This window comes from Macrobrachium rosenbergii, chromosome 22, assembly GCF_040412425.1.
Source record: "Macrobrachium rosenbergii isolate ZJJX-2024 chromosome 22, ASM4041242v1, whole genome shotgun sequence".
NCBI classification, from domain to species: domain Eukaryota; kingdom Metazoa; phylum Arthropoda; class Malacostraca; order Decapoda; family Palaemonidae; genus Macrobrachium; species Macrobrachium rosenbergii.
Genome location: NC_089762.1, coordinates 35546880 through 35558390, shown reverse-complemented (window position 1 = coordinate 35558390; position 11511 = coordinate 35546880). Strand labels below are relative to the sequence as shown.

The window sequence follows — 11511 nt, the reverse complement described above, 5'->3', positions numbered from 1 at the left end:
TTTATTCATGTACGTATATTAAAATACAAAATTTTAATATATTCTAGCAGATAAAGGCCCATATTTACATATTTCGAATGTACACAAAAAACTAACCACAGGGAAAAGAAGCCTTTATAGCTAAGGCTAAAAGTTATGTAAACTGGCTTTCGTCTTATGGATCTATTGCATATAATGACAAGCTTTCTTCTAAGAATTTCTAGTTACGAAAAAAAATTGTCTAAACATTTCTTTAAGAAAAGCAAAGCGGGCGCTCAGCATTGGGTCAGAGAAGAAATAAGGAACTTTGCTCTACAATCCCTGGAGTATCTTTTTTCTTTATCTTTTACTTAGTCTCTTTAGAAGTGAATCGGACAAACCCGGGGTATGAGTTGAAGGAAGAGTCAGCAGTTCTTAAGACAGATGGACATTTTTTGTTTTTCTTGTGTTCTGTAATGCAACATACAAAAATAGAACATTTTAAAACTTGCGAGAAGAGAGGTTGTTCACAAAGAAGTAAAAGCTTTCCCAAAAATAAAAGGAATTCTTAGGCTCACAAAAAGAATTACGTCTGTATATTTTGTGATATTGTTAAACAACTTATCTGACCATTTAGTTATCGAATATTTCCCACAAATAACGGAAAATGTCGAGCATCTTATTATCTATGCCGTCAGCATAACTCTAAAAAGTATACCTGTCGAATAAGAAGAGATCAATATTCAAAACATTTATTTATAGAAACGTGGCAACACCGCTGAAGAGACTCCGGACTTGAAGTAGGCTGTGACGTTGCTGAAACAGAGTGCTTTTACCTAATGCTTCAGGGAGAATGCTTTAACAAACCTCTCCAATTACAGGAACAAGCCTTTGTAAAAGGAAGAATAAATCTCAGCAAGGACGTATGGTACTAATGACATTAGAGAATAAAGTGGAGCTTGTCTAGGGTAATATAACTGGATCCTTAGAAGTCGAGAGAGAGAGAGAGAGAGAGAGAGAGAGAGAGAGAGAGAGAGAGAGATTTGTTTGGTCAGCAGTAAACATCAACTGGTTTCCTCTGCATCATTTTATGGGCAGATTTAACGGACGGAATTCCCAAATTCTCGAACACTGGGACGTCTGAAAGTGTATACGGATAAACCTGAAAGGGAAGAGCCCACCCATTCAAGCACGAGCCTTAAGGTACGGCAATGAAACAGCTAATGATTTCTTTGTCTGACAGAGAGAGAGAGAGAGAGAGAGAGAGAGAGAGTACAAATACTTATAATACTTTACTCTTCCATGTTTCATGTTGATTGTTCCAATAACTAGTGATTTCTGCTATATCGTGATGATCAAAAAGCAATATATAATTATTTTAATCAATAATTGTCAAAAATGAAAATGCAAAAAGAATGATATAGGGATATAAGGTATAATTCATAAGTAACAGAACTTAATTTCATTTGTTATGATATTGTCATATATATTATATATATATATATATATATATATATATATATATATATATATATATATATATATATATATATATATATATATGTATGTATGTATGTATGTATATATATACATCTGCGTATGTGTGTACGTGTGTGTGTAGATGGTGTGTGTACTTCCTTATAAACATTACATCCGAATTAGATAACCGGACAAAAATTGCCATCATTGCGCCTCTTGCCATAATATACCATCCGCGTGCACTCGGCCATGGTAACTTTTTACTCTCTCCTTCCAAACTGCAGCGAAATAATTTTGCTCTAACTATAACTCCGTTATTACAACCCAGGATGCTATGCTAGAGAAGAGAGAGAGAGAGAGAGAGAGAGAGAGAGAATCAGAATGTTTTACGGCTTCGTGAATTTCGTCTTAACTCCTCCGACTTCTCGGTAGTTTGTGAAGGATGAGTGCTTTCCCTCATGAATAGGCAATAGTTGCAGGAATTATTATTCCTCTGTTCTTCTTTCTGGCAAGTATCCAGGGTTGCAAGTATGGCTGCCTTGGAACTGGGAAATCCTCTCTCTCCTCTCTCTCTCTCTCTCTCTCTCTCCTTTGCTACTATAGTGTAAGGTATGTGTGCTTCAAGAAAACCCCAGAAAGATATCAAGAAATGGTCTCTCTCGCTCTCTCTCTCTCTTTCTCTCTTTCAGAAAAGCCCTACAGTTGGACTGCTACTTTCCAAAGTGTAAGGTAAGTGTACGAGATTCAGGATAATAATTGCATAAGGCCAATTTAATAAAAAAATCAATGAAATACTCTGACTGTTCTCTAAAACTCTCTCTCTCTCTCTCTCTTTAAACCTCTCTTTTATTTCCGTTTGTTAATGAAAGGAATCTGAAAGACATTTTGATATTATTTTTTTAAATCTTACGTAAACATTGATTAAAGATATCAAGAAATAACGTTCTTTCTCTCTGAAACTTCTCTCTCTCTCTAATCCTCGGAATTAATTTCTCTCTCTCTCCTGTGGCTACTATAGTGTAGGTATGTGCTAATTTGATTATAAACCTTCTTAAAGATATCAAGAAACCGCCTCTCTCCATATCTCTTCCTTTTCTCTCTCTCTCTCTCTCTCTCTCTCTCTCTCTATAGTGTAAGGTATGTGTACTTCAAGGAAACCCTATCAAGATATCAAGAAATAGCCCCTCTCTCTCTCTCTCTCTCTCTCTCAATTAACTTTCCCAGTCTTCTAAGGAAAAGATTTTTAATGCTTCTCATTCAGGTCTCTTTTGAGAAAGCGAAGGTTCCCGGGAGACATTCGCCGAAAATGTCTTTCATGGCAAAAGAAAAAAAAAAAAAAAAAAAGTGAGAAAGACGCTGCAACAATAAAGGGTAAATGAAGACGCGTCTCGATGCATCTCTACAAGTGCATAAAAAAAAGTGTTCGTGTAATTGCTTGCGTTTTCATATATATAAATATATATATTCTGTGTGTGTATATATATATATATATATATATATATATATATATATATATATATATATATATATATATATATGTGTGTATATGTATATATATATGATTCTATTTCAAGGATCAAGAAACTAGTACTGAATATTACATTCTTTTAAGAAAACCTATTTTTTATTAATATATCAAAGCAATTTTTATATATATATATATATATATATATATATAATATATATAAAAATTACTTTAATACATTAAATGATAAATAAGTTTTCTTAAAAGACTATTTATATATATATATATATATATATATATATATATATATATATATATATATATATATATACATACATACATACATAAACAAAAAGTTACTTTGATATATAAGATGAAAAGTAGATTTTCTTGAAAGAATATAGTATTCCGTGCTAGTTTCTTGATCTTTGAAATATATTTAGCTTTTATTCTTGGCCCTGTCCCTCTACAGACTCTAAAGGGATGAATTATGATCATTAATTAGGGTTTTTATTTCATTAACTGGGATTTTTAGCTTGTCTTCCGAGCCTCGAACACTAATTATCATTTTTAAGTGTTTTCCTTCCACGGGGTAAAACGCATCAGATACAGCTTTGCTCTACAGGGAAAACTTCATATAGCGTCAAATACATTTACCCTTTATAGGGAAAACTTTATAAAGCATCCAATACAGTTTTCCTCTGTACTGAAACCTTTATAATTATAGCGTCAAGTACAGTTTTCCTCTATAGGGAAAACTTTATATAGCATCAAATAGTTACCCTTTATAGGGAAGACTTTATATAGCATCAAATAGTTACCCTTTATAGAGGAAACTTTATAGGGCATCAAATACAGTTTTCCTTTATATGTAAAACTTTATATAGCATCCAATACAGTTTTCCTTTATATGGAAAATTTTAAATAGCATCAAATATAGTTTTCCTTTATATGGAAAACTTTATATAGTATCCAATACAGTTTTCCTCTATAGGGGAAACTTTATAGGGCATCAAATACAGTTACCCTTTGTAGGGAAAACTTTTAAAGCATCCAGTACAGTTGTCCTTTATATGGAAAACTTTAGATAGCATCAAATGCAGTTTTCCTTTATATGGAAAACTTAAATAGCATCAAATTATGTTTTCACTTGTAGGGAAAACTTTATAGAGCTTGCTGAGAGATTCTAACGGAAACTGAACGAGGATTTTGAAACACTTAATAGTTCAATATAAACAAAAAAAAAACATAAAATAGCAGTAATGTTCACAGCTTAATTCAAAAGATTTTCCCATTTTTAAGACGCATCAAAGACAACATATAAAGGATATTCACTGAAGAATTTTGATTATAACAAAGGTTTTTCCACATATTGAAAACGACACTATTCTAGCTGATATCAAAATAAGCATGATACGTGAAATCGCGACACCGGAAGACTGTAAAAATTACTTCATAATTACTGACACGGAAACTGAATCAAACAGACAAAAAATAAATAAATAAATAAATAAAAAACTCAAGTCCTTTCATGTATCAACAACTATTTACTGTCATAAAAAAATTTCATATTCCCTTTGTGCTTAATTAATTAGGTAAATGAGTAATCATATAGAAAGGTTTTCCTAAATGTTTTTGCTAATTAATTTTTTTATTTATATTCATTTCTTATGTTTAGGATATACTGTTTTATGTACAGTTCAGTAATAGCTGACTGCTGATGTTACATAAAATATAAGAGAGAGAGAGAGAGAGAGAGAGAGAGAGAGAGAGAGAGAGAGAGAGAGAGAGAGAGATAGTATACGGTAGCGCTTGCATTCGTAGGTACATAACGCAGTTTACAACCTCTCTCTCTCTCTCTCTCTCTCTCTCTCTCTCTCTCTCTCTCTCTCTCTCTCTCTCTCTCTCTCGTGTGTTGTCCTGTCAAAGGCAAGAAGAGCTTGTTTACCATTTTTGAAGCGATGCAGAGGGCCTACATATTTAGGTAACTTCGTTAAGCAGTGCTAATCCTTTTTGTAAATTTAAAGTCCACAGAAGTGACCCATATTTTGCAGGTGCGGTGCAAATGGCGTTTACCAATATTGGGTGAAGGAATTACTATTATAAATTTAAGAGTTACAGTGATATTTACAGTTTCTTGGTACAGAGTGATTCATGGATACACAGTTACCAGTCTTCGACCAGTCAGTCATCACATGACCTATAGAACCCGTTTTCTGTTATTGCAAATCTCTATCTTATTGGGAAAACTACAACCCGTTTTTAAAACTAACCTTTTAGGACCTTATTCACATATTAGCATAAGATTTGTTTCGATTTGGTTATCAGTATTCTCTCTTAATACTGATTAATAATTCCAGGTACAGAAATACTGTACATTATTCTGACCACGTATGCGATCTGATACATACATACATCGACTTTTCATGGCCTGCATGAATAACAAAATTGAGCAAATTGGGATAAGATCCACATAAAGATCCTGAGAAATACGGAAAGTGTTAAATCCTATAATCCTATCAAGGAAATGTAAAAAAAATTTAAATATTCAAGAGACTGATCTATGTTGGCAAGTAGAGAAACGTGTTTATGCAGGTGAATAACATTCTAAATGAAACAACTGATGATGAACGAGGATAATAATAATAATAATAATAATAATAATAATAATAATAAACAATTAGTGAAATAGTGAAATACGTCTTTTTCACTATCAGTATGGCAACCTGTTGTATTGTCGATGATACTAACCGTTGGATAAAAAGTTTAAAAACAAAACTCAACGCACATGCTACAAGATACTGGTTTTTCAAAGAAAGAAAAGTAAACAAGACTAAACATTGTGGGGAAAAACTGACGGTACCTCACGCGACATGTCAGTGTTGCCAGGGTACGGAAATTTCCGTTTTAGGGTAATTCAGTTGGGTACAGAGAAACAAGGCAGAAACTTGAAAATGCACCAAAATATAGGGAAATTTCAGGAAACTAACAGAGAAAATATAGGGAAATTCGGAAAAGTAGCTTTATGTTAATCCGTTATATATTATGCTCTGTGGCAATAGAGACGAAGAGAGAGAAATTTAGGCGGCAGCTCGTGATGCAATCGTCTCGTTCTTGAACTATCGTCGCTTCGGTTCGATTTAGACGTGTTCATTACAATGTCTCCATCAACAAAGGTGTTCTGAGCCGCAGAAGGCAGACTCGGGGTTTAGTGCGTAGTTTAAAATAGTTGTCGGTAGGAAAGTGCTGAAAATGCACATTTGATGTTCTCTCTCTTAGGAGATTATTGATACCGATATGTCTACCCCTCCAGCTAGGCTCAAACGCCTACCATACACACAAAAATATGCAGAAAAGTGGGAGAATGATCCCAGATTTAAAAGTCGGTTAACAAAAAGTAGTAAAGGCCCTCTGTTTTTCCATTGCAAACTGTGTAATTCCGATGGGAAAGCTGGAAAGTCTGAGAGAGAAAAACATGCTGCAGGGACCAATCATGAAAAGATTGCTGAAAGTGTTCGACAGTCAGTCAGTGTACTTGAATCGCCAAGTGTCAGCGGAGAAAGTTTGAGTACAAAAAGTGAAGGAAGCGAAAATACGATTTGCTGCTGTGATAAGTGAACATAATCCTCCCTTTTCGGTTGTGGATAAACGTCTGCCAGCTGTGAACGTGATAGGTGCAGACTCAAGAGGTTGTAAAGAAAATCAAATGTAACAGCAAAATGTACAGCTGTTGTGAAAAATATCATTGGTCGAACGAGGAGCGATGAGTTGATTGACCTTCTAAAAAATAGTGAGTTAAATGACCTTTTAGAAAAGTGAGTTAATTGACCTTAGAAAAAATAGTTTCTCCTCAATGGTAGACGGATCTACTGATAGGGGATTGTATGAAACATCTTGCCCTTGTTGCTAGAGTTGCCACCTCAAAGGGCATTAAGGATGCCTAACACTCGTTCCATTAGAAAGTGCTACTGCGGACAGCCATTATGAATGTACAGAAGACATGTTTAATGATGCAAATATCCCATACAAACAAAACTTGATAGGTTTAGCCGCTGAAGAGGCCAGTGTTTGGATGGAAGTTCATCAACCACTCTCATCACTACTAAAGAAGGACATCTCTAGCTTGTGTATAATGAGGTGTATATGCCATTCCTTCCATCTTTGTGCTTCATATGCATGAAAATCGTTGCCAAGATCGATTGAAGATATGACCCGTGATATTTACAATTACTTTTTGTCACCAAAGCAGACTGCCATCTTGAAAGAATTCCAAGAATCTGCTAATGTAAAACCTCACAAGCTATTACACCCCTGACAGACTAGAGGGTCATCACGGCATATTGCCGTAAAACGGTTACTTGAACAACTTTAAGCCCTGAAACTTTTTTCGCTGAAGCTGCCTTGGAAGATAGGCTAGTGGCAGCTTTATCTGTTCTTCAGAGACTCAATGATCCATTCAGCAAGCTGTATTTAGAATTTCTTGATTTTGTGTCACCCATTCTTAATGATTTAAACAGAGATGTAAGCTGAAAAAGCCAAACATTTATACGCTGCACAGCAGCCTCTGCAGTCCTAGTCCTACATACCATACTTGAATGTTATATAAAACCAAGCTTCCTACAATCTGCAGCGTTATCATCTGTGAAAATAAGAGATCCTGCTTATTTTCTTTCATTGCCAGAAACGTATCTCGGACGTCTGGTGGCTGCATCACCCCAGACGACATGCCGAGACCAGTATGCAGCAGTTGGATAGTTTTAGACTTCGATGTCTTGATTTTTATATTGAAGGAGCATCCCAGATATTGAAAAGGTTTGATTTTAACGGGGAGAGAGAGACACGTGTTTATATGTATGTATATATGCTGTTGCTGGGTCTTAAGTTGGTCTTGCTCGATTGGCCTAAAATCATAACTACCCTAACACTGTCATTTACATTTTCCTTCAAAATCTTTCGACCATTGCCCTACACCAGAATACCTTACTTCTTTCGTCTATCCCCTCCTCCATAAGGGCTAGTCTACAAACACTGCACACATACAGAGACGCATGTGTGTTTATATATATATAAAGAGGTTAACAGTTGAAATTTGTCTTGTAACAGATATATACAACAGGGAGATTTGAGTCAAATATGGAAATTTTGTCAGGCAGCGTAGGGAATTTTTAACAGCTTGACCTGGCAGCACTGCCTCAAGGCAGTTGAAGACAACAGAGGAATAGCAATGGTCAGTCGAGTTCTTTCTTTCGTTCAAAGAATGAACCATCATCATCATGCGGTTGTTATTTGGTCTGCTACCCTTTTATGCGACTTGGTGTGCATAACGAAAAGGAGCCTGTGTGATTTAGCAGCAGGATCCAGAGAAGAAGGATCCTGGTTTGCAGTAAGAAAAGGACCCCTAAAGGGAAAGAAAGTGTTCCTACAGGAATGACTATGGGGTATAAAACCTCAATGGCCGATCAAATTCTTCGACATTTAGTTACCTCTGCTCGGCTGATGTCGTCAAAGGGCCTCTGGCTTCATTCTACGGGATCATTTGCTTTATATTCGCCATAGGAATTATGGAAAGCGTCCAAGAAGGTAAATTAACGTTATTTTCTTAGTGTGATATCTACCGATAGCTGAATAATTTTCTAAGGTGCTATAATAGTATGATAACTACCGATAACTGAATAATTTTCTAAGGTGCTACGATAATATGATATCTACCGAGCTATTCGCTACCTAAACAAAAGTTAAGATGCTATCTACCAAACAGCCCAGTTAAGGCTTATGGCAATTACTTTCTCAAACTACTGTATATACAAAACTATTTTATCCCCCAGGACTAGTACTAAACACGGCGAAACAGTGACTCGCATACACTGTGTCGCCGTGTTTATTACTAGCCCCTGAGGGGTCAAGTGTTGAAAATGGAGGGTAGATATCAAATTATAGTAGGATCTTTTCAAATCATTATCAGATTTCCAGAACAGTCCACTATGGTTGTCTTTACCTTGTGTGTCTTCGTGGATTTTTGTTTATGCGCACCTCTTTGGTTTTGTTTAAGGCAATAAACATCTAAATGAAATAGTGTTCCATTTACTAAGATATTATTACAAGCAGAATTTTTGGGGAGAGATTTCGTAATCTTATCCATAGTCACCATCTCAAAATATTCGGAAGATACAAAGCTTCATTTTCCACGTTTTCAGCTTTCCTTCCTCGCCTCATAGTTGCTCCTTATATTCCAGCTGCAATTGTGGGAGGGACGATGGTGGTGGCGGTGGAGGACGTCGTGGTGGAGGCCTGCCTCCTGAAATCACCTGCGAAAATCGTCGTCTCCGACCGAGCTGAGGGAGGATGTGAGGCAAAGTAGGAAGGGGCTGAGGGAGCTTTCGGCCTGCCGAAAATGATGGAGGACTAAGTTCGAAAAGAGGAAGATTCGAGCATCAGTCTAATCAGGATTAATGGAGGTACTCTATTAATCCGGGGTCCAATAGGAGAGAGCTTTCTCCCTCGCGGACTTCCTCGAACTTTCTACCGCCCTTCCGTCACCTCCGTCGCCCACGTACTCTCCGCCGAAGGCGCAGAAGGGAGAATAGGCACTTCGGAGGCCGACAAGACGCCGGCGGGAGTTAGGATTTGTTTACATTTAAAAATAACTTGAATTGTAAAGTAGAGGCGATCTTAATTGTGAAAGAATAATTGTAATTAAACCCGACTTAATTATCTAATATCAGATACATTAATATTTTTTGTTACTAACAGTGAAAAAACCTGTTCTGTTTGCTAAATTCCGATTTAATATTGTAAGTTTTAGCAAATTATATGTATTTTATTATACAATTTTTTTAAATTTCCCTGGCCAAGATAAAAATCAAAATGAGAGGCAAGAAATTACACACGCACTGGAGATTTTGACACTTCAATAAATTCCTTTTTCTGTATATATACTCCTATATATAGATTATGTAGATAGAACGATTTCAAAAATGGATTAATTTAAAATGTTTAAATTAGATCTGATAGATGGCCAACGTGACCAGCTAATCAGAATTTTGAATTAACGATTAGCATCAATGTCCCGTTGGATAGGTTCACTAATCTCATGAAAGACAATATCGCTTATGGTATTATCCAGACCTGATGAATAACTTATCATCTTGTAGAAACAAATTAAGAACGAATAGTTATTTTCTACGAGTTATTGGCACCGCAGCGTGATGTAAATTTTTAACCTTCTAAATGTCTGGAACTCTTATCGAAGACGACCATAGACCAAGGTCTGGCGTATTCCCTTGACCTTGCCATAGACTTCCAGTATGGATTTTTATTTTTCAGCTTTGAGCTAATATCTGCAGTTCTCCAAACATTGGAAGTAAAAAGCTAAAATTGCGTAACATAAGCAGGTAGAAAAAAAAATCTTTTGGTCAGTGCTATTAGTCATTCCGGTAGTTTCCAGAACAAACGGTTTCGTGTTGCCATGAAAATGAAGTTCTGTATTGAGGGAAAGTGAGCAACGGCAATTTCCTCAATCCGTCGAACTTTAGTGTGGCCATGCAACAGTTGTGGATACTGATTAGGCTCACTTGAAGTCCGAAACATAAAGGATTAGGCCTAGGGCGGAAACGTCGATACCTCGGTGTGGTTAAGTGCTCGGAATTATATATAGGTTAATCCGTACAAACACCTGCCTAATTGTTGAGTGTTTTTATAGTCAAACGCGCCAACTTAGGAATTTAATTGTAGAAGACATGATGTCTGAACGTAACGAGTCAACAATCCTTTGAAAACGCTTGTGCAGGTTAAGCAAAAAAAGTAGGTTAGATTTTATAGATATCGAAGTAAATGGTAATATATTATGTAATGTTTGCCTTGACTATGAATAAGAATTCTTATAATCTCTCCCAATACCTTTTTGCCCGCCTGATACAGTACAATATTTTTCGACAAACGACTTCCATAAGAAATGGAATGGTAGAGTCACAAGTAAAAACCTATATAATTGCATATGATTATATTATGATAATAATGGGAATCAAAATTAACATGTTTCTAAGCGATGAACAGAAGACGCCACACTTAATGTTACAGATATTCTCTCTTATATCTCTCTCTCTCTCTCTCTCTCTCTCTCTCTCTCTCTCATCTGTCGAGCCGTGGATAAACCAAGCATCTAATAATCACATCCTAAATGATCGACTATTTAATTATGATTATTATTATCAAACTTCTCTCTGAACGCCGTAGACTGCATGACTAATGAGGATGTGTCATGTATTAGCCGATGGTATAAAGTATTAATTGAATTCTTCAATCTTTATTACCTATCTTCACTGAGAACATTCATGAGACATATCTTTTATTGGATTATTCAGCCACGACAGGTCTTGATTAAAGTGCAAGTGAGTAGTAGCCTGACAGTAACCACTGCGAAAAAGAATCTGGGACAATTCTTTAACATTTAACACAACTACTGAACCTCGTATATGATATTGTAGAGATAGCCGTATGCAAAAATACTTCACTATGCAACAGAATTTATACAAAATCAGACGGACAAAAGAATGGATCGATAGATATTTAGCTAGCGAGATGAATAAGACAGAGAGAGACAGATAGATAAG

General features: G+C 35.8%; 1 long non-coding RNA gene across 1 annotated transcript; it reads left to right on the top strand.

Annotated features, from left to right (window-relative positions):
* Positions 1 to 8132: 8132 nt before the first annotated feature.
* On the top strand, positions 8133 to 9730 carry LOC136850756 (uncharacterized). The gene is made up of 2 exons (XR_010856723.1): positions 8133 to 8482; positions 9136 to 9730. It is a non-coding gene; the product is annotated as an uncharacterized lncRNA (long non-coding RNA).
* Positions 9731 to 11511: the final 1781 nt, after the last annotated feature.